The sequence below is a fragment of the Octopus bimaculoides genome, chromosome 3 (assembly GCF_046866305.1).
Source record: "Octopus bimaculoides isolate indiv1 chromosome 3, ASM4686630v1, whole genome shotgun sequence".
In the NCBI taxonomy this organism is placed as follows: domain Eukaryota; kingdom Metazoa; phylum Mollusca; class Cephalopoda; order Octopoda; family Octopodidae; genus Octopus; species Octopus bimaculoides.
This window is the reverse complement of record NC_142930.1, coordinates 78,206,271-78,231,816: the sequence shown is the minus strand read 5'-3', so window position 1 is coordinate 78,231,816 and position 25,546 is coordinate 78,206,271. Positions and strand designations below refer to the sequence as shown.

At 37.4% G+C, this 25,546-nt stretch overlaps 1 protein-coding gene across 12 annotated transcripts in view; it reads right to left on the bottom strand.

Moving 5' to 3' along the window:
* The window catches only part of LOC106874806 (F-box only protein 16), a 333,993-nt gene that overhangs the window by 282,674 nt on the left and 25,773 nt on the right, over positions 1–25,546 (bottom strand). For 2 of the 12 annotated variants that reach the window (XM_089349276.1, XM_089349274.1), the window contains exon 2: positions 8,822–8,879. The exons of the other annotated variants lie outside the window; for them this stretch is intronic. The gene's annotated coding sequence lies outside the window, so the exon portion shown is untranslated. The remainder of the gene's footprint in view (positions 1–8,821; positions 8,880–25,546) is intronic. 12 annotated transcript variants of the gene reach the window in all.

Below are 25,546 nucleotides of genomic sequence, written 5' to 3'. Positions count from 1 at the left end.
GTGTGTGTGTTTGTGTGTGTGCTTCTTTGTGATGGACAGCAGAAACACTGCATGTGACCAACTGTCGTCAATTTACTAGCCTCCCTCGGTCCTTAAAGCAACATATTCCTCACACCCACCTTCCCTTTTCCTCAGCATGTTAAAAGTTATTTGTGTGTATGTGTGTGTCTGTATGTATGCATGTATCTATGTATTTATGTATCAGGCTGGAAAGAAAGTTATGTCTGATCTTAAAGTCTTTATTTATAAATGAAAAACTTATGTTTATATGTGCATGTTCGACAGAGTGTAAGCATAGCATCTTGAGAGAAAAGTTAGGCATAAGAGGCATCAGATGTAGTGTGCAAGAGAGATGATTGAGCTGGTATGGTTGTGTGATATGTATGGATGAGAACAGCTGTGTAAAGAAGTGCCAATCTCTAACTATGGAGCAAACCTGTGGTAGAGGTAGACCCAGGAAGACATGGAAAGAGGTGGTGAAGTATGATCTTCAAGCTTTGAGCCTCACAGAGGCAATGACTAGTGACTGAGACCTTTGGCAATTTGCTGTGCTTGAGAGGACCTGTCCAAGTGCACCCATGCTGGTGGCATGTAAAGAACACTTTTTGAGCATTGGGCCTCACGAAGGCAAAGTGACTGAGTTCCTTTTGAGTGTTGGGCCTTACGAGGCAATGACTGAGACTTTTGACATTATGTTGTGCTTGGGAAGAAGACCTACCAAGTCAAGCAAATTGGTACATAAAAGCACCCCAGTGTTACCCATGCTCTTGGAGTGGTTGGCATTAGGAAGGGCATCCAGCCATAGAAAACCGTGCCAAATCAGACTGGAGTCTGGTGCAGCTTTCCAGCATGCCAGCCCAGTCAAACTGTCCAACCCATGCCAGCATGGACAACAGACGTTAAATGATGATGATGATGACGATGAAATATTTAATGATTAACATAACATCCATTACTTTGTAGAGCCTCATTCCATCTGTCAACAAGCCACATTTGTAAAATTCTTTAGGTTTTGATGCAAAGTATGATGCCAGTTTCTTTTCAACCTCTTCTCTTGATGTCAACCTAAGACCATCCAAATGATTCTGTAATCTCTGAAACAAGTGATAATCAGAAGGTGCAAGGTCAGGAAAATATGGAGGATGAAGCAATTTCTCTCATTGGGGCTCTTCTAAGAGATCTTTAGTCAATTGTGGAGTGTGTGGGCAGGCATTACTGTGATGCAGAATGACTCCCTTTCAGTTGACTAAGGATGGTTGGTTTTTGTCCAAAGCTGCTCTCAAATGACAAAGTGGATCACAGTAGAGATTAGCATTGATTGTTTGATTATTGTCCAACAGTTTGTAATGGGTAATTCTTTGAATATCTCACCATACACTCAACATGATCTTCTTTATATGAAGTAATCATCCTGGTTGCTGAGCAGGTCTGCTTCCTCAACAAGGGCATTTAACATTATGATAAAGGGTTCACTTCTCATCACTAGTGACAAGCCTATCCAAAAATGACATCTGATGTTGTCATGTAAGCAATGACACTCAACAAGCAACACATTGTTGCAGATTCTCTGGAGACAGGTCATGAGGGATCCATTTTCCAACTACTGAAATCTTTCCAATTCTTTTCAGTCCATGTAGGATAGTCGTATGTCTTACTTTAAATTTCTCAGCAAGTTCCCTAGTACTAGTGATGGGATTTGCTGTGATAACAGCTTCCAACTCTTGGGAATCAAGAGCTTTTGGATGACCCTCCTTTGGCTTGCCATCTAAGATGAAATTTCCACTTTGGAAACAAAAAAGCACCTCCAGCAACTTCTTTCATTTACTACATCATCTCCATAAGTGTTCTGAATGGATTTTGCTGCTGCACTCACATTGACACCTTTATGAAACTCAAAGAGTAAAGCATGTCTAATGTGTTCTTTAGTTGGAGCAAACATTGAGGGTGAATAACAAAGAAGATTGAGAACAATATTTTTTTAACCTGAAAAAAGAAAATATAAATTACTCGTTGTTTCATTCCATGATTGATAACAAGAGACAATACATTAATAATTGTCATCTAAAATTTCATCTAGAAACTTTTGTTCCCACTTGTATGCAGCATCCATTGTAATATATCTTCACATTCCACCAAGCCCCACCCACTACTTGAAAATTTCCAAATTAAGATTCTTTCACTTAACTTCTACCTTACCCTTCTCATTCAAGTTCAATGCAACTCCACCAGCACATTACACCTTCATACAAAAGCCAAATGATTGTCAAAAGTTTTATAAGTCACAGGATGTACAGCTATTGAAAAATGTACTACACAGGTAAAAAGCTTCACTGAAGATTCTTCAGTCTCAGCTGTGATACAAAACAAATATCAGCAAATGAGAAAAAACAAATCAGGTCCATTTAAAAGCATGCCATCAAAGAAAAGGCCAAAAAATGACTGCATCAATTCATGTGGTATATGTGGTAAGATTCATCCATCCTGCCAATGTGAAAATGCCATAACCAAAATCATTTTGCCAATCTGTGCTATTCTAAACAATCACAAGCTGTGTCAAAAATAAGCTCACAAGAAAATGAATTGTCATATCAATATTTATTTCTAGATGGTATCAAACTGGAAATAAATGAGGTAACGTCTCACTGGACACAAGTCACCATAGTAGAAGCATTGACTTCAAACTTGATACTGCTGAACAAGCAAATATTTCAAACAGCACACTGTGTCTGACTGAAGAGCTAGTCAACACACCATCCAAACTGAAGTTCAGGTTGAAATTAAATGTTCAGCAAACAACAAAATTATGAAAGTTATGTTTCAAGCTATCACACTGAAAGCATCACATATCCTAGCAAAAGATACATGTGTTAATTACATTTATTTAGGTATACTCTGAGAATTTATCACTAGATTCAAATGGCCTGTGTAAAGACATTGAAAAATTACTTGCTCAATACTCAATTAAGTTAAAACTAGATGCTAGTCCTACACTCTTCATGAAGAATTCTTTAAATTATTTGTCATAAGGTGCAAGCTGAACTTGATTGCAAGGAGCAGCTGCAACATGAGCCTACAGCATGGGTCAACTCAATGGTCACAACACAAAAAGGTGACAGGACAAGGATTTGTAATGATCCAGCTGATGTCAACAAAGTTATATGTGAACATCACCAAACTATCACAGTTGAAATTGCTGCACATACAGGCAGTGCTACAAAGTTCACCAAACTTGATGGCACAGCACATTTCCTGGCATATAGAACTGGATGAAGAGAGCTCAGAAAGTAAGAATATTTTGTTTGACAGATATTGCCTTCTGTGTTTAGCATTTGGTTTATGCAGTTTGAGATATAATGCAACAAACTATGAAAAATATCCTTGAAGTAATAGAAGTGTGAAAGTCATTGTTGACAACATACTAATGTAGGGTAGTTCCAACAAAGAACATGACAGGGGCTTGGAACAAGTACTTAACTGCATTGATTAAGTAGGACTTAAACCCTGACAAAGCAGAAACTGATAAAGTTAAAGTTAATTATGTTATTCATTTACTCACTCATCATGATGTTAAACCAAATCCAGAACATGTGTGTGCAAGCAAGATGATTTTAAGGAACGGTCACATATGTTGTAAAATTTATTCCTAATTTATCAAATGTTTCAACTGCATTACATGAACTTACCAAAGATGATATTGAATTGACATGGAATTATACACAAGGGAAGAGATTTGATAAGCTAAAAGAATTGATAATAAATGCTCCAGTTCTGAAGTATTAACATGTCAAGAAAGTGATTATACTGCTTAAAACTGATTATACAGTAGACTGCTTAAAAGACAGTCAAAGAACATGTATATTATAAGATGATCATCCTATTGTGTATGCATCACATGCATTAATGAAAACCAAAAGAAAACAGATATTATTGCTGTTGTTGTTGTTATCATTGTTATTATTATTATTGTTGTAGTCATTGTTGTTGTTAAGGTTGACTTTGCCTTTCATCCTTTTGGGGTCAATAAAATAAGTATCAGTTACGCACTAGGGTTGATGTAATTGACTTATCCACTCCCCACAAATTTCAGGCCTTGTGCCTATAGTAGAAAGGATTATTATTATTATTATTATTATGATTGTTATTATTATTATCACTAGTAAGATTGGAGCCTGGGGTAACCATCTGGTTCACCAGTCCTCAGTCAAATCGTCCAACCCATGCTAGCATGGAAAGCGGACGTTAAACGATGATGATGATGATGACTAGTAAATCTACCTGTCTATGATGAAGGCATAAAATGAGGGAGGGAAGTCATAACAGCAGTATGTATAGAGAGATGTGTAAATAGACTTGATAGATTACTGGGTGATGTTTTAGTGAAATCACAATACTGTTGGTGATACACCATGCTACTGCAGCTATATGACATGTTTGCGACTGACGTGATGACGATTCACTCCCAAAGTGAAATAGGCTCCCAGCCTCTGTATCATGAATGGTAATATGGACCACTCCTAATGAAATCCAGAGCTTTCTTCGACCACTGCATAAAAAGTATTAAGAAAGCAAATGTTATTTAGATATACTTTCATTTGAGTTGTTTACACTATTTTATGCTTGTATATACTCTTATACATTCAAAGTTCACAAATTTCCTTATTTAATACAATTAAACCTTGGGAGAGGCATTATGCCAGTAATAAACACACGCACTGGTTCAGTCCTTTATTAATTTATATAGTTTTTTGTTAAATTATTTCATTGCACTCTTGCAATCTCTTCAGTAACTTGTCTCTCCACTTCCATTTATTTTGAATGTATGATCTGGCGTTGTTTTGGCGTTGTTTCGAAACTGTTCGGTATGAGCATGTGAGTGTGTGCAAGCTCGTATGTGTGCACGGTCATATGTGTGCACACACTTATGTGTTCATGCTTATATGTAAGTATGTGCGTCCATATGTGTGTTTGTAACAATTTTGTTTATATCAGATTAGATAGAGACTTTTTAATTAATTTATTTACGTTCATATTCCGCATCATATGTGTGAACAACACATGCAACCATGGGCAATTGTAAGGCCCTCATCTACGTGTATTTGGTGTTCAAAATTGGTTGCGTTTCAGTTATGAGGACCAACTCCTGTATTTGTCGCAACGATGCGTCACCGGGGTGTCTAGACAGGATTTCTATGCTAATTCTGTCCAGTACACCACCATGTTGTTCTTTGGCATGCTGGTAGAGCACCGAGGTTTGTTTTTGATTATTATAGTCCCTCCAATGTTCGTTTACACGCTCAGCCAAACTTCTTGCCGTTTCACCTATGTATGTTGTGTTTCTGTTTTTACACTCACCATCCATACAGCTTATTTTGTAGACTACATTTCTGGCTTTGCAGTTGGCACCAGGACTATTTTTGCACACAATGCAACTCTCCTCAACACACCTTGTTCTTCTGAAGGGATATGTTTTACATATTATTGATCTAATGGATCTCCCTGGTTTTTCTATAACATTTATCCTCAACTTGGTACTTTTGAGGATTTTTCGAAATCTGCGGGCCAGTTCTCCGTGTGGCGTGGCGTCCACAAGCATTACTCCCTGGAACTTGTCGGTATTGTACCACGTGGTCTTTTTGTTTGTTTTGTCACTAATCCTTTGTAGTCTATTCCACTGTTTGTTACGGTATCTAGGTTGTGTTCCATTTGTATCTTTGACAACAATCTCCTCAAATTTCTTGTTAGCTCCTCTGTATACCCGGATTCTATCTTTCTGGCTGTATCCCGAAAATTGCATGCGATGCATGAAGTCTTGAATATGTTTTTGCCCCTTCCATGGACTGCACAGGGGGGATATGTTTTTCATTATTCTAACTAAATCGGCTATTAATATATTGATTTTCACACTGTGTGATAGAGCCGAATTCTTATGGATAACATACTTTGAAGATATAGGTTTCATATAATGTGAGTGGAGGATTTGAACTTTGTCATTAATTGTTTCTAGCCAAAGTTCTGTGTCAAGTACTGGGAGTCTCATGTTTAGGTGTCTTGTTGAGTAATCTATTGTTACCTTGATGCTCTGGTGTATTGTATTAGCTATATTCTGGATGTTTTCCATCACAATCTTCTCGTTCTCTTCAGTCTGAATGTTTGATAGTGTTTTGACTACGATGTTAATGTCATCCACATATCTCCCGTATAGTTTGAGTGTTATTGAGTGTTCTTCGAGAGTTGTTTTCAGCTTTTTGTCCCACCAGGTCATGAATAGGCTTGCCACGTCTCCGGCCACACTGACACCAATAGCCGCTCCCTGGACCTGCATGTATAGTTTTTCATTGAATTTAACTATATGGTTCTGCAGGGTGGTCTTCAGACTTGCACCTACAGCATGTGCAACCATTTTTCGTGTTTGGATATTATCCTCTGGGTCGTGGGTGGGTGTATTCCATCCCTTCCAACGCTCTGCGGTGGTTTTTCTAGCAGCTGATGTGATCATAGGTGGTCTACCTCGTCCTGACCTGGTGGGGCAGAATCTAGTTAGGTCGTGGTGATCTAAGTATTCATTATTATAAACGAGCTTTAGGAGGAGGCCTAGTTCCCTTGTGTTCACTTCACGGAAGGTTACTTCACTTTCCGAAATAATTTCAACACATCTCTCTACGGCAAAGTCAATGTCAATGGATGGATAGAGAGATACTACATCCATACTGCCTATAATACAATCTGTCAGGTCATGGGAGCAGTTACATTCATTGACTCTGCTGAGGAGGTCCTCAGTGCTTTCACAAACATCAGGAGACATCTCGATGTGTGGTCTTAATATCTGTGAGAGGAAGAATGACAGCCTATAATTGCTGGCAATATTGGCACCACAAATCGGTCGACAAGGGGGGCCCATGATAGGGTCTGCAATGGGTTTATGGTCTTTTCGTAACCCATAGAGTGTAGGAATGTCGTTGTTGGATGATGTGAAGTTCTGTGCTGTGCGTCTCTTAGGTTGGAGTATGTTACACCACATTCCCATGTATGCATTGAGAATTTTCTCTACTTTTTCATATTCTTGCGGTGTAACTTCTCTCATATCTTCTATATGCTTTTGCATCGTATGGGTGTAGTTTTGCAGGCTGTCTACCGATATCCTGCCTGATTTGTCTGTAGGGAGGCATACTATCTCATTGTTTCTAACTCTATGTTTTAGTTTTCATATGCCCATTGCAGCTACTGTACCGAGTTGGTGGGCCTCTACTTTCATTTTGTGTTGGTGCAGTTGCTATATAACGTGTTAATGTTTTCTTGAGTCTGCTTCTAGCTAAAGAGATCATGGCTTCTGTTTTATAATCTCTGTAAGGCGAGATGCATACTCTTTTGTTGAAAGGTAAATCCGTTGGATAGATTCGGGTCATATCATAGGATTTGTCAAAATAAATGGAAGTGGAGAGACAAGTTACTGAAGAGATTGCAAGAGTGCAATGAAATAATTTAACAAAAAACTATATAAATTAATAAAGGACTGAACCAGTGCGTGTGTTTATTACCGGCATAATACCTCTCCCAAGGTTCAATTGTATTTCTTTCAACACACGTATCCACATCAAGAATCTTGCACACGAAATACACATACGAAATATTCCTTATTTAAATTATGAATCATATTCCTTTTGATAATATCAATATGATTACAAAACTTCTTTGCAGATGATATTTTCTGTTTGGATGACACTAATTTTCAAATTACTGGAGTCCATTGCTCTACTCATAACAACGTATAACTGGCCATGTGTAAACCTCGGAGTGGGTAAAAATACACCTACATGTTATAAAATCTAGCCCTGTGCCTTGTTTGCTGTGAATGTGTGAGCGGAATCTTTAGGAATCTGCCCAGCTACGAAGGGAAATAAAAGGATAGTATCGCAAATCTAAACCCTCTTAATTCACAAACTATATGGGGGGAATTCAGAGTTAATCCTCATCGCCGGAATTTTATCAAAAAAACCCAAAAAAAACCAAAGGTGATTTAATAATACAAAACTCAATATTCACTAAATAATCATGCTTTTTCACATTTTTATTTTCTAAAAACTTTCCTAATTACCTCCTTCGTAATCCTGAAAAACATCATGGCAATTGGTCCAGCCGTTTAACCATGAAAAGGGAACAGACAGACAGATGGACATAATGCCCATTATAGTAAGATTATTATTATTTATTAGATGTAGAGACTTCATCTGTTACTGAAGCCTGAGTAAATTCCATCTTTAGTGCTCCTGAGTCACTAGCCTGGCATCCAAATAGCCTTTTGCTCATGTGGAATTGATATGCACCAAAGCCTAGGCTATTTCGACAAGAGACTGAGACAGGTGACACATGCCTGTACCATTTAAAACAAATTCATTGTGAGGTAGTTTGAAAGCGAATTGAAAGTCCTTTGGTGATAGGAACAAGCAAAGGGTGTTGCCGGAAGTTCCTAGCCAGAGTCTCATACATAGGCAGCACAAAGGGTGATGGTTGTCTCTGTAGAATCCAAAGGCACCTGCAAGATTCATGTGTGGTAAGCAGTCCTATCTAAGTGTAACACTACTTCTCCAATATCAGAGGTGGAATGAGAAAAGGAATGAAAAAATAAAAATGTCTTTAATTAATTTGGCATTAACTGCAGATTTCTAGCCATCTAGTTTATTGCAGTCGAGATAAAAGTAAGAAAAATAAAAGAAATATTATATTGTTTATAACAAAAAAAAAATGAGAAGCTGCACATATAACACATAACTTAGAAGCAGCACTACAGATATACCAACACACACGAGATTGAAACATAGCAGACCTCACACACATCTCAAGAGGAATTCCGGAAGGAGCTTCATGAGACCACTACTGCGTCACTTCCGGGAAAAAAAAAAAAAAAAAAGCCATTAGTAAACAGTTTATAGCAGAGACTCCATCTAAGAAGATCTGAAGAAGGAATTGTATTCTGAAATATCATCGGACTATAGATAACTAAATTACAACAAGTATATAGTCAATTTTTTTTTGTATTATAGTGCATTGTTGTACCATTCAAAACTTTTTATTCTTTACAAACAATACACAATGTTTCAAGCGAACTACAATACTCTCCTAAAAGAAACATGTTAATCTTTGGTTGTTGGGATGTAAAAACTTTATGAGACAGCAAAGACAGTCTAGAACAAAAAAACAGCACTAATTGCGAAGGCAATCAGCTCATATAATATTGATATTGCTCTAAGTGAAATCAGGTTTGTGGACACTGGTGAATTAGAAGTTCAAAGTGGCTATATATGTTTTTGGAGTGTAAAGCTGACAAGAATTCAAGGTGTTGATTTTACTATTAAATTGACTTTAATTCACAAGTTGCCGTCCATCCCTCAAGCTGTTGATGAGTGTCTCATGACATTCCGTGTATCCATAGGTAATTCCCTCTCTATGTACATTATTGGCGCATATGCTCTTACTTTATCATTATCTGAACAAGAACATAAAATTTTCTACTCCAAATTGCAGACAGTTGTCAGTAAAATTCCATACAATAACAAAGTCATATTGATGGACGATCTTAATGCCAGAAGAGGTAACAAATACAGTGTGGTCAAAAGTAATAGGAAAACACAGAACTGGAAAGATGAATGCAAGTGGTTTACAACTGCTGTCTTTTTGTCAACAGTTTGGTCTAACAATTACAAACACAGTGTTTCAGCAGGCAGATAAACATAAAAACATCTGGAAGTAACCCTGATCTGGTAACTAGCACATGCTTGACTATGTCATTAACTAAGAGTAAATATTACAATGAATTCAGATTAACCAGCACTCACAGAACTCCTGAGTGTTACTTGCACCACAGACTGGTTTGCAGTAAGGTGTTTGTTAAACTAGATCCAGCATACCTCCTAGAATAAATGTGTCTTCCTTAAAAAATCCAGAAATGACAAAAAATTTTGAAATGCATCTTAATTCAAAGCTTGAGAATATAGAGGAAAGCAATAATCCTGAAGTTTTGTAGCATAATATTCGTGACAGCATCAAATCATCTGCTGAAGAAGTTCTAGGATTTGTCAAATGAAAGTGCCAAGATTAGTTTGATGAGAATGATTCTCAAATCAAACCTCTCTCCTAGAAACTATGCACAAAACACACAAGGTATGGATCTCAAACAAAAATTCACCATCACTCAGATCTCTATACATCTCCTCTAAGAAAACTAATCAGAAAAAATTGTGTGAGATGAAAAATTCTTGGTGGGCAAAAAAACCCCAAGAATTGGAAAAGGCTGTTAATTCTCACAACTTGAGAGCATTGTATGGTGATCTGAAAGGTGCATTTGGTCCAAAAAAGGGTGGTATGGAACCTATCCTTTCTAATGACATGTCAAAACTCTTAAGTAACAAAGATGAAATTCTGAACTCTTTAAATCTGTATTAAATCAGGAATCCACTACTGAATTCAAATAATAAATGAAATCCTTCACAGGCCCATATAAGGGTGTGCTGAAAAGTTCTTGGCTTTGGGTAAAAAATAAAATATAGGAGGATTAATTAATTATGATTTTATTCAACATATTCCCCTCTCAGATTCATATACTTATTGCAGTGGTCATACAGATTTTCTAAGCCCTGTAAAAGAACTTGGAAGGTTGGGCCTCCAACCAGGCCTTTCATGATACCCTTAAAGCAAGGAACTTTTCAGCATCCACTAGTAATTGAGGAATTTGCAGACGATCCTTTCTTGGAAGACATAAATATTGCCATAAAAAAAACTTTCCAATGGCAAAGCTCCTTGACAAGACAGTATTCCCTTAGAAGTGTACAAGCATAGTGGCAGACAACTTGTAAGAAAGCTGCGCAAATTGATCTGTTTGACCTGGGAAATCGGATCTGTTACCCAACAGTTCAAAGATACATCTATAATGCATTTGTACAAAAACAAAGGGAAGAAAAATGTATATGATAATCACAGGGGAATAAGTTTGTAGTGCACAGCTGGAAAAATTCTTGCGAAGATGATTCTTAACTGCATCAATAAGCATGTAGTAAACGGCATATATCCTGAATCTCAATGTGGATTTCAGGCTGGGAGAGGCACAATTGATATGATTTTTGCCCTTTGGGAAGTTCAAGAAAAAACATGTGAAAAAACTACTGACTTGCACATGGTCTTTGTCGACTTGACTAAGGCCTTTGATACAGTGAATTGTGAAGTGCTCTAGAAAATTTTGTCAAAAGTTAGTCTTCCTAATAAAATGATAAAAGGGTAATAGTATCTTTGCCCATAGGAATGATGGCAACAGTAATATCTAGCAGCCAATGTTCAGAGGCATTTTCTGTGGTGACTGGAACCAAACAGGGCTGTGTTTTAGCTTCTGTACTTTCTTCCATTTTCTTATTTGATGATGCTCCAACAGGCTTTTATGGATGACCATGAAGGTATAATATTTCAGTTTTGCACAGAAGGAGGTCTACTAAAAGGGGAAAGTTTCAGAAAAAGAAAAAGACCAAGGAAGAGTTTCTACATGATTTTCTGCTTGCTGATGATTGTGCCTTGATTTTTCTTACATTTGAGGGAATTCAGGAAATTTCTCATACATTTGAGGGAATACCAGCATCAAGAAGACTGAACTTTTAATCCATTCAAAGCCTGGAACAGAACAAACTCAAGATTTAAAAGTGATGATTGATAATAAGCTACTTAAATGAGTCAAGTCATTTAAATCTCTTGGAAATACAGCAAACTTTAAGAGTACACTCGATGATGAAATCAATGTTAGAATATCTAATATTGTGCTTTTGGAAAACTTTTTGATCATTTGTGGGACGAACAAAGTGTTAGAAAATTAAAATAAGTTTATACAAATTTTGTATTTTGAGCACACTTTTGCATGTAGTTGAAGCATGGACTCCCTACTAAAGACATATAAAGAAACTTGAAACATTTCACATGTGCTGTCTGTGCAATATCTGCAACATTAAATGGCAAGATAAGATATCAATTGCCAAAAGCATGCTGCCAAGAATTCAGTGCAGATGGATAGGACATGTGTTCAAATGAAAGATCATTGCATTCCAAAAATACTTTTGTATGGCCAACAAGTAAAAGGATACAGCAGTAAAGGTAAATCTGAGCTTAGGTATAAGCATAAGTTAAAACAATCACTAAAATCTCTACAGCTTAATTTAACAACTTGGAAAAGATATTGCCTAGATTGCTCTGCATGGTGTAAAATGTGTCATGAAGGATCAAAACAATTTGAGTTGAAGAAACAGAACAATAAAAGAATTATATCCTGCAATCAACAGACATATTTGTCCAATTCCAGGCAAAATTAAAATCAACAATGTCTCCATTATGACTTCATAACAAAATCCATACCTGGGCTGAAATTACATTCATGCATCCAGTGCAAACAGATGCAGCTTCTTTTATTTTTAAACATTATTTTAAAATCCTCTCCTTCAAACACTCATATGTCAAAATGAACAGGAGTGACCATAATTATTATATAAGCAGGGTGAGTCATTAGGAACAATAGTATGACTTGAAGATTCAGTACAACTACTATAGTGGTTAGTATTATTATTATTTTCAACACCAGCTGGGTGGTCATTATTTAAGGGAACAAGTAGTGGCACAACAAATTCAGTTACACTAGAGTGTTAATACAGCTACCAGTTGGTATGCGAATATTTGTAAAGTTTTCATTATCAATAGTTATTATACCCACCTTTTTTTTTTTACTGGTTCTGCTTATGCTAGTGTGGTCATCATTAACCTTAATAGGGAGTGGCATATTAATAATAGTATGGACAGGCATACGACAACTTAAGCATGAATTAACTGGATTACTACTGCAATTTCCTTGCTCTCTTATAGGTTTGTTATTCTTATTGCTGCTGGGTGTATCAGTATGGCTACTTTTATTGATACAAGCCATCATATTACTTGTATCATTGCTTTCCTTTCTATTATTATCAATCTTACCATCATTATTATTAAGGCGGCCAGCTAGCAAAATCGTTAGCATGCTGGGTGAAATGCTTAGTGGTATTTCTCCCGTTGTTATGTTCTGAGTTCAAGTTCCACCAAGGTCGACTTTGCCTTTCATCCTTTTGGTGGTCAATAAATTAAGTACTAGTTGACTACTGGGGTCGATGTAATCAACTTAACCCCTCCCCACAAATTTCAAGCCTTGTGCCTATAGTAGAAAGGATCATTATCACCACTACTACTACTACTACTACTACTACTAGCATACCTGTGTCCACAAAAGTGTTGACAGGTTTATTAATGGCAGAAACTGGCATCAACAAAACCATGAGAGAAACCATTGATAAATGTCAGAAATTGAGTAAATATATGTATATACACAGGATCAAATCAGATATGGTTGAAACATCTCAATGGAAAATATCGGCCACATAATGTGTGTATGTGTTTGTATATATCTATATATATTTAGATATATTTATATAAGGGCATTACTATACAAGAATGCCTCACACTATGAGGGACTACTAAGGTCAAACTAGCTACTTGATAAGTTCTTGTAAAAGATCTTATCCTATTATTGAATTAATTAAATATATATATATATATATATATATATATATATATATATATATATATATATATATATATATATATAGGAAAATGAAAAATAATAATAAGGCAGAATGCTAAACTGGAAGCATATTTTAATAAAGATTTCTAACCGGCTTTCATTGTGAAGCAAATTTTCAAGAAGAGGGAGAATGAAAATGTTTTTTACAAAGAAGTACAAAATGAAGAAAATAATATATAAAAAAATAATATATAAAAAAAATAAATATACATTATATTGTCTTTTAGCTTTTGAAGTTCAATGGTAATTCATGTATATAATGGTTGGAAAAATAAGGATGCTTGAGAGTTGTGTTAGGTTTAAAAAAAGGGTTAAAAGTTTGTGTTAAGCAGGAAGTGTAGTGTCAAAACAGGAAGTGTGTGTAAGGGGAGACAAATGTTTTTAGTTGGAGTTATGAACTCTTTTTCAACAGGAAGTTTATGTCTGTTCCTAGAGAAATAAGGTCACTGAGGGGTATGTGTGTTAAGAAATGGTTGGAATTTCTCTATGAAAAGATTTTCCTAGTTGATTCTTTCTTGTGTGGAGATTCTGTCTTTACATTGATAGAAAGGGCATATAAGGAATTTAGGGTTTTTGTTTCTGGCGCAAGAGTCTATATGGCCACTGAGTGGAATTTGGCAGTATTGAGGGAGATTTATTTGTTCTTTATGGACTGCTACTCTTCTACGCAACGGGAGGCTCGTCTGTCCGATATAGAAGTTTTGGCAACCTGTGCATGTGAGGACATAAATGAGGTTACCAGAGGAACAAGAGAAATTGGTTTTGATTTTAAACTTTGTTCCTCATTTGAAGGTAAATTCAGAGCCTTCAAGTAGGTTGGGGGAGGTACCACAATTAGGGCATGCACATTTTTGATCTCTTAATTAAAAAAACACCTAATAACCAAATCACAACCGACATCTACCACAAACCTACAGACTCACAACAATACCTCCTTTTTAGCTCATGCCACCCAAAACACACCAAGATAAATATCCCCTTTAATTTAGCTAAAAGAATTTGCACCATTGTCTCTAACCCAACCATTCGAGAAATACGCTTACAAGACCTCAAAAAAACACTATTACAACGCCAATATCCCTCCACACTCATAGATCTTGGAATAAAACGTGTCAAGGAACTTGACAAAAACACACTAAAAACCAACCAACACAATAACAAACCCAACCCCAAAATACTTCCATACATCTCCACCCACAACCCCCAAAACATCGAAGCATACTCCACAATCAAACAAAACCTCCCCTTACTCACCACAGACCCGAAAATGAACAATATCATCAATACACACAAAGTCCTTAAATGCAAAAGGTAACACAAATCTTTGAAAACACTATTAACCAATGCCAAACTACATACACCACTTCCACTCCCATCAGTTAAAAAATGTGCATGCCCTAATTGTGGTACCTGCCCCTACCTACTTGAAGGCTCTGAATTTGCCTTCAAACGAGGAACAAAGTTTAAAATCAAAACCAATTTCTCTTGTTCCTCTGGTAACCTCATTTATGTCCTCACATGCGCAGGTTGCCAAAACTTCTATATCGGACAGACGAGCCTCCCGTTGCGTAGAAGAGTAGCAGTCCATAAAGAACAAATAAATCTCCCTCAATACCGCCAAATTCCACTCAGTGGCCATATAGACTCTTGCGCCAGAAACAAAAACCCTAAATTCCTTATATTCCCTTTCTATCAATGCAAAGACAGAATCTCCACACAAGAAAGAATCAGCAAGGAAAATCTTTTCACAGAGAAATTCCAACCATTTCTTAACACACATACCCCTCAGTGACCTTATTTCTCTAGGAACAGACATAAACTTCCTGTTGAAAAAGAGTTCATAACTCCAACTAAAAACATTTGTCTCCCCTTACACACACTTCCTGTTTTGACACCACACTTCCTGCTTAACACAAACTTTTAACCCTTTTTTAAAACCTAACACAACTCTCAATTCTCATGCATCCTTATTTTTCCAACCATTATATACATGAATTACCATTGAACTTCAAAAGCTCAAAGACAATATAACGTATTGGTATATTTATTTTTTTATATATTATTTTCTTCATTCTGTACTTCTTTGTAAAAAAACATTTTCATTCTCCCTCTTCTTGAAAATTTGCTTCACAATGAAAGCCGGTTAGAAATCTTTATTAAAATATGCTTCCAGTTTAGCATTCTACCTTATTATTATTTTTCATTTTCCTATTATTTCTCCACATGCGGTTAATGCAACCCCACTATTTACTGACTTATATATATATATATATATATATATATATATATATATATATATATATATATATATGTATATATATATATATATATAGAGAGAGAGAGAACCAATTTCCATAGCCAATTTCCTAGATGTCATTCTAGACCTACACACAAAAACCTTTTTCCCTTACCATAAACCCTCAACTAACCTTAAGTATATTAGCCAGTAATCATCCCAAAGCGGTAACAAGAAATTTAGTTAGGAACATCTCACTTAGATTATCAAACCTATCCACAAACGAAAATATTTTCAATAAGGAAGCTGACTTTTACAACTCTGCCTTATTAAAAGCAGGATATAAAGAAAAAGTCAGATACATTAATTCTACTTACGAAATTGATACCTGTGATGATATAGATATTAAAATTGATAGCAACGATAAATACAATGATCATTCTCATCATAAACCTATTGACGATAACAAACAATCAAACGTTTCTTTACATTATAGGGGAAGTAACTGTCAGTTTAAACCCTTTTTCAATAATAACAATAATAAATTGAAGTTCTTTAGAAATAATAATAACACACATACTAAACCTGAATCTGATAAAAATATCTGGCTGATAATTCCATTTGGAAAACAAATTAAATCAAATCTGGTTTCCCAGTTCCGAAATGCTGTTAATAAGAATTTTCCAAGACATTCTTACTATTTCCCAGTCATAAACATGCACAAGGTTAGATTTGGATTCTCAAACACTAAAAACATCTCGCAAATAATATCCGCACACAATATGAGACTATTAAATTCACAAGAGAGTACCGATAGCAATAACATTAACTCAGACAATACAAACCATTACCATCATAACAATAATAATACTAATAATAAACCAAGGAACAATAATTGTAATATGAAATATAATAATAATAATTACAACAACAACATCATTATTTCGGAAGTTAATAGCAAAAGAATTAGTTTCTTAAGTGATAATGCCAAACTCAAAAACACTATGTATCAATGCCAGGTCAGCACTCCTACAAATGTGTCTTTTTGCATTGGATGATCCTCTTCACCAATATCCACTAGAATTTCTAACCATTATTCTTCCTTTAGAGATAGAAATAAACGCAATACCACAAACCTTAGCAAATTAATTTGGGAACTTAAAGACAACATAAAATTTAAATTAGACTGGCTAATTCTATCCACATCTCTACCATATGATAAAGGTAAGAAATTCTGCCCATTATGCAATATAGAACTGTTCTTCATTTTATTCTCGAAGAATAAACTGGTGAACACATTCATTGAAAACTCATACAGATGTAAACATTGGCAGCAACACATATTTTTTTCCTTCAGGTAAAAAAATACTTATTTATATAACGTTGACAACTCAACTTGTAACAAATTAGTTCCTCAAATAATTCAAGAGACACATGTTAATTATACCTTTATATGTAAAAAGATATGGTAGACTTATCTCGCTTGATATATGTTATCTAAACACTCTTAATTCTTGAACCCAAATTAGAACACCAATAACATCTATAAACATATTCTCAAACATTACTTTCAGTTCAACTTAACATAAACATTACTTCCTACGATGTTCAATACGTTGTGATCAATTAACCTTATTCATTTGATTTCATAGTTCTCTCGTACATCCATATCATTCATTTACTGCTTTCACTTTATTCAGCAAAGATAGGAGTTCTTTATCCTGTTTCAAGTTATATTAGTGGCATTATTCTACATCTACGAATTCCATTTGTCCTCTTAAACTTTCTTAGACACATCTAAAATTCTGAAAACAATCCTAGTTCACTTGTTTACGTTCATTGTACGATGAATCCATAACATATAAATATTCCCTTCTCTCTGCTCTATGACGTATAAATTACTGAACAATATAACATTCTATTTTATCTCTTGGAAAACCCTTGCACCAACAGATATAGAACGTGATTATCGAAGTAAACTTTGGTAATAATATTAACTTAGTCTTTACAAGTAATTTTTACTCCTTTAACCCCTTCTTCTTGCCCCTCTCATTTCCATCTAACTTAATAACATAATCTATCTCTGTAGATTAATAGACCACCCATAACCTTTATTAATTGTCAATCATTTAATATCTTACTAATTAATATAAGCGTCATTTTCCTATACATATAGCACTGCTTTAATATCAATCACCACATGACTACCGTGTGTATATATATGTACAAATGTGTGTATATATATGCGTGTATGTGTCCATGTGTGTGTATGTATGTGTATGCATGCTTGTGTATATATACATGTGTGTATACATTTATGTATATGTATGAAGTTGTGTATGTGTATGTATATATATATATATATATATATGTATATGTGTGTATATATATGTATACACATGTATGTATGTATGGGTGTATGTGTGTATATATATATATATTTATTTATATATATATATATATATATACGATTATATACATTTATGTCAACACTGCTTGTATAAATACAAGATTAACTCCCCTTTGCGGTCCCATTATACATAAAACATTCTTCTCCCATCTTTATCGGATTTAAATCATCTTATCTCCCAATTCTAAACCCTAAATTTCCTTCTTTTCTTCCCCAACTGTCTAGTAGCGTTCCAACCTCCAACGATTTTTTCAAATAAGTTACATAGCAATCTTCTCTAACTACAGTTATCGTATTCGGTTAAAATGTCTTACGGTTAAGCTGGTTCCTATGTATTTCCATGAAGAGAAGATTACATCCTTATCAACATCACCTATTCCTTTGGAAGGTACAATTTGTAATCTTCGAAACATATGTTGGAAATAAAAGAATTCATTTAACATATGCGTTTTACTCCATTTACTAAATTTATATATATATATATATACATATATATATATATATATATACATAAAGCTGGGTGTAAGTCCGTTAATCCTTTAATCGTTAATTAACGAAGTTAACATTTTCATTAACGATTTAACTTTTAAGTTAACTTTGAAAATCATTCTGAAGACTTTGGTGAAAAACATTGGAAAAGTCCCTGTCAAAACGGAGAAATTCCAACTTATGTGGGCCGTCTGATCCGAAACTCCTCCCTCCCGCCCCCTTCCAAAATTTTTGCTAAGAAATTTCTTTATAATCGTAATCTACACCGTTTGAAAGGTATTTGTATAAAATTTCTTTAAAAAGTACCTATTTTCCAGTAAGTATGTTATGAGGGGGAAAATGTTGGGTCCTGTAAATTTTTCCAAACTCCTCTCCCCAACCCCTCAGAAAATTTTTTCCAACAAATCTTTATATACACTCAATTTACAGGATATAAGCGATTATTTGGTGAAAGTTTCGTTAAAAAGTATCCATTTTTCTGGAAGTTATGAGGTAACAAAGTCGGTGGGGTATTAAACTGTAGTTATACCATTTTTCAATAAAAGTTAATGTTAGAGGATTAATGTTAACTTTCGTTATATTTTCAAAGAAGTAATGGATTAACAGTGTCCACCTCTGTACATATATAACTGAATTCCAATATTTTAAATCTGAGTTTGTCCCTGTTAACGGGGATAGCCAGATCTACCTCACTCTTACAGCAACGGCTCTCACACCATCTCGCCCAGTTTTAGGCATTCTCCCTCCTCAAGCCAACCCTCCCAATCTCCTCCTCCACCTGTCCTCTCCTCGTTTTCTTTGGTTGACATCGCTTTTGCAGTTCATTTACTTTAAATTCAAGCACTCTCCTCATCCCTCCTCAACACATGTCCATGCCATCACACTCCATTCGCCCTTGCCAGCTGTTCCACTGATTCCTCCAACCCCAGATCCGCATCAACTCCAATAGTCTTACACCACACATTGCTCTCTTGATCCTTCACAAAATTGCCATTTTGCTTCCCTCAGACACTATGTCTCACTCCCATACAGCATTGCAGATCTCACGCAACTCCAATAAACCCTTCCTTTTATCTTCAAGGAGAACCTTTTCCCATCTAATAACGCTCAACATTCCCTGAACTTCACCCAGCCAAGTCTTGCTCTTGCTGTCACAGCTGCTTCACATCCACCCTATATCCCAAATAATAAAACCCTCTTGCCACTTCCACCTCACCACATAATCTTTCCACTGGTTCTGCTAACCCTTCAGCTCCTTTCTCACATCTTCCACAAATAAAATCTCTTGCCAGTCTTGTGGGTCATCTTCTTCATTTTCGTACATCTACCATGAATCCATTTCCTACACAACACTGCACTTGCCATTACCCTCCTCCCATACACACCACATGGATCTACCTTACTAATACTTCTCCTTCCACCCCACTCACCATCAGTTTTGTCTTCCCAAGGTTTACCTTCAACCCCTTGCTTTCAAATGCCTCCTTCCATTTCCGAAACTTCTCCCACAATCCTTCCATCGTCTCACTCATCAGAACAAGATCATCTGCATACAGTATCCCCATTATCAATCCTTCTCTTGCACTCTCCGTCACCACATCAACCACTATTGAAAACAACAATGGTGATAACACAGATCCCTGATGCACACCAACCTTCACCACAAACTCCTCTGACAGCTCTGATCCAATTCTAACTCTTGTCTTTACCCCTTCATACAAATTCATCACTGCCCTCACTATTACCTCTAGTACATCTCTCTTCCTCAATGCCTACTCAATCACCTTCTTTGGAACCCTATCAAATGTCTTCTCCAGATCAATGAAGCACACGTACAACTCCTTTTCCTTATCTCGGTATTCTTCTTGCAATCTCCTTACAATGAACACTGCACCTGTTGTCCTCTTTCCTGGCATAAAACCAAATTGCATCTCGTCCGCATCCACCGTTTTCCTAATTCTCCTCTCCAACACCCTTTCCACAATCTTCATTACATGCTTCAATAACTTCATTCCCCTATACACCCCATAACTCATTGTAGCCCCCTATCCCTTGAAGATCGGTACTACCACACTTAGTGCCCAATCATCTGACATTCCTCTTCCATCCAGCACATCCTGGCAGAACTCCACCAATACAATCCCTATCTCTCCACTTGCAGTTATCATTTCCACACTTACTTCTGATGGACCAACTGCCTTTCCTGTTTTCATTTCCTTTATTGCATCCACTACTTCTTCCTGACTAACCCTCTCCACTGGCCCCTTCACCACAGCAACTTCCATCCTCTGATTCCATTCATTCTCCTCATTCATAATTCCTTCCATATGTTCTTTCCAAACTCTTCCTCTGTACTTCTCACTAAAATTCAACCTTCCATCACTCCACCTCATACATCTTCCTCCCTCAACATCTCTTCCATCTTTTTTTCACTGATTTCATAAACCTAAACACTCTATCTGGCTTCACATGCAGCCCACTCAACCTCTCCTCAGTCTCCTTCCTTATAGATCTTGCAACCATCCTCTTTGCATGATTCTTCATGTTATTATACCTGGCTTTCATTTGCTCAGTCCTATTATTACATAAAACTTTGTACGCCTCCTTCTTCCTCACTATCACATCTCTCACCTCCTCATTCCACCACCACATATCTCCTCGATATCTTCTACCTTTTGTCCTTCCACACACTTCGTCACATGCCTTTAGTACCCCTTCTTTAAAAGACTTCCACAAATCCGGTGCATGAATGCTTACCAACTCCCCAATTCTCTCCTCAAACCTTGCTCTTGTTTCTTCTTCCTTCAGTTTCCACACCTTTCTCCTCTCAACTGTTCCCTTTCTCACACACTTTTTAACTTTCTTCTAATCCCAGGCAGCAACCCCCAACCTATGCTGCAACTCTCCTGGTATTGTCTTCACATCTCTCAGATACTTTCTGTTTTTCATGCCAACCAACATGTAATCATTCTGTCTCATTCCTTCCTACACTGAAAGTCACCTTCCTTTACTCTGTTTTCCTAAACCACGTGTTTGCCACACACAACTCCTTCTCATCGCAAAACTCCAACAGCATCCTTCCTTCCATATTTCTCTCCCCGGTTCCATTTCCCCCATGCACACCCTCAAAGCCCTCAATCCATTTACCAACATGTCCATTAAAATCACCCATGTCTAAAACCAATTCATCTGTCTGAAGTCCCACTCATCATTTCATCAAAGAACCACTCTTTCACAGTGATCCCTCTTCCACTTTGCGAACCATACCCACAAATCATTATCACTACTTCTTCCTCAAATGCTAATACTATTGTCATCACTCTGTCACTCTTTCTCCTGAGTTCCACTACCTTCTCAGATTTCTTCCTTCACCAAAACTCCCACATCTCCAGTCCCCTCACAATTTCCTGACCACCACAGCTTGCACCCTGACCTCTCTACCTAGCCTCCTGCACACAGCACACATCTACACTCCTATTCCTCAATTCCTCACACACCTCAGTTACCCTTCCACGCAGACTGCCCACATTCCAACTTCCCAACTTCACTCCAAGCTTCTCCTCAGGCTGTTGGCCATCATAAAGCAAGTCATACTTGCATGACCCAGGATGAGGATTTGCACTTTCCTTTTTGAGGTAGGCAGGTGCAGACCATCCCAACCTTTGGGCTGGCTGGTACCCATGCTTCTTTGCTATCGTCATGAGGCCATATTGGAGCTGGATTTTCTATGGGGAGCATGCCCTTGCTTATCCCCAATCTCAGTTCCTAGACATGAGTGATCCCAAGACCAAGGCCTCTACTACAATTTTTAAGAAATGTGGTGGAAAACTAGGTCAGGAAGGCAGGGATGCTACTCCCTGAGACCCCCTTTCGGGGATATATATATACACATGCACACACATATATGCATATTAGGTGGATGATATATATGTGTGTATATATATATATATATATATATGTATGTATGTATGTATGTATGTATGTATCCTCCTCTGCTGCCTTGCAGGATGCCTCTTTAGGCTAAGGCTATGAGAAGGAATCACCAAGTCCTCAACGGTTGATCAGGCAGACGAAGCGACATCTATGTCTCTCAATGGCTGTGACAGCGGAAGAAGGCTATGCCAAGTGGGCTGGCTACAACAAGGCGTGGCCTAAGAGAACTGATCCACGGCAGCTCGCTGCAACTCACAGGTCAAAGTCAGTACGTCTCCTCCACAGTGCCACTGATGACATCCTCTGAGCCAAGTGAGTGGGCTTCTTGCCTGGTAAGTGACGGTCCACCTTAAACAAAATCATGCCATGGCATTTTTTAAAAATTCATATATATATGTATACATGCACACATTACGTTGAATATATATATATATATATATATATATATATATATATATATATAGAGAGAGAGAGAGATGCGGCCAGTAAGGTGAGGGTTGGAAATGAGTACAGCAATGAATTCCGGGTAGAGGTAGGGGTCCACCAAGGTTCCGTCCTCAGCCCCCTATTATTTACCATAGTCCTCCAGGCAATCACAGAGGAGTTCAAGACAGGTTGCCCCTGGGAGCTCCTCTATGCTGATGACCTTGCCCTAATTGCGGAGTCACTATCAGAACTAGAGGAGAAGTTTCAGGTGTGGAAGCAAGGTCTAGAATTGAAGGGCCTTAGAGTCAACCTAGCTAAAACCAAAATCCTAATAAGTAGGAAGGTAGATAAAACACAAACCCCTTCAGGTAGATGGCCCTGCTCAGTATGTAGAAAAGGAGTAGGTAGTAACTCTATAAGATGTACCCGGTGCAAGCTATGGACACATAAGAGGTGCAGCAACATCAAAGGCAGGTTAACTAGCAAGTTAGTTTTTGTTTGTGGCAGATGTTCAGGTGCAATAAAGACTGCAAACAAACAGGAAACAACTTCTGTCTCATTCCAGGGTGAAAAACTAGAGGTAGTCGATAGCTTCCGCTATCTGGGCGACCAAGTTAGTAGTGGGGGTGGGTGCGCTGAAAGTGTAGCTGCTAGAATAAGAATAGCCTGGGCAAAGTTTAGAGAGCTCTTACCCCTGCTGGCGACAAAGGGACTCTCACTCAGAGTAAAAGGCAGACTGTATGACGCATGCGTACGAACAACCATGCTACATGGCAGTGAAACATGGGCTGTAACTGCTGAGGACATACGTAAGCTCGCAAGGAATGAAGCCAGTATGCTCCGTTGGATGTGTAATGTCAATGTGAATACCCGTCAGAGTGTAAGTATCTTGAGAGAAAAGCTGAACATTAGAAGCATCAGTTGTGGCGTGCAAGAGAGACGATTGCGCTGGTATGGACATGTGGTGAGAATGGAGGAGGATAGCTGCGTGAAAAAGTGCCACACCCTAACAGTTGAGGGAACCCGTGGAAGAGGTAGGCCCAGGAAGACCTGGGCTGAGGTGGTGAGGCAAGACCTTCGTACATTGGGCCTCACCGAGGCGATGACTACGGACCGAGACCTTTGGAAATGGGCTGTGCGTGAGAAGACCCGGCAAGCCAAGTAAGATCGTTGCCAGTGCCCCTGGACTGGTTCTTGTGCGGGTGGCACATGAGATGCACCATTTTGAGCGTGGCCGTTGCCAGTACCGCCTGACTGGCTCCTGTAGGATTTTCGAGCGAGATCGTTGCCAGTGCCCCTGGACTGGCTTGTGCGGGTGGCACATAAAAGACACCATTTCGAGCGTGGCCGTTTTCGTGCGGGTGACACGTAAAAGCACCCACTACACTCTCTGAGTGGTTGGCGTTAGGAAGGGCATCCAGCTGTAGAAACTCTGCCAAATCAGTCTGGAGCCTGGTGTTGCCATCCGGTTTCACCAGTCCTCAGTCAAATCGTCCAACCCATGCTAGCATGGAAAGCGGACGTTAAACGATGATGATGATGATGATGATGATATATATATATATAAACTTACTGTTAAGAAAAGTCATGATGCATGGCATTCAGTTACTCAATAAATGAAAAATGCATTAATTAAATACTACCAAATGTACATGTAGGATCCTAGTTCTTCATCAGTTATCAAAGAAAAATACTAATACTCAGTTTTGTGCCTTTAACGATAAGACTGAGAACTTCATATAATAGTGGCACCCGCAAAGTTTGCGGAGAATTAGTGCTCGAGCAAACAAGACATTACAGTAACTTCTTTCTTTCTCTCTTGTCCTCATATTCCTTTTCGAGCATCCCTACTTCCTCTCTCGTCTTCTCACTCTTAATTGTAGACGTTCTCCCTTCCTTCCCTGTTTCATCTGCCGCTCTTTCTCATCCTCTTTCCCATCTATCTACTGCCCATACGTGACCATGACTAATTTTCTTATCTCTCTGCCTTTTTGCCACCAGACACTTAGCCTACCGGTCAACATTTTCTCCCCCCTTACTATTTCTCGTTTTATATCCATTGAGGATTTCTTCTAGGCATTACCCATCACCCTCGTGTTTGGCCAGAAGACTGTATTTATTCCATCTTTGTCTATTGTTTCAAATTACATTTGTTCATTTTCGCACGTCCACCCTGTACTGTCTTGTTTGCTCGAGCCCTAGTTCTCTGCAAATTTTGCAAGTGCTGCCAATATACAAAGTTCTCAGTCTTATCATTAAATGCACATAACTGAGTATTAGTATTTTTGGTCGATAACTGATGAAGAATTAGGGTCCTTCTGTGTCTGTCCTATGTGTACGTTTTGTAGTATTTAATGCATTTCCCATTAATATATAAATCTATATATACACATACATTATGTATATATGTGTGTATATACAT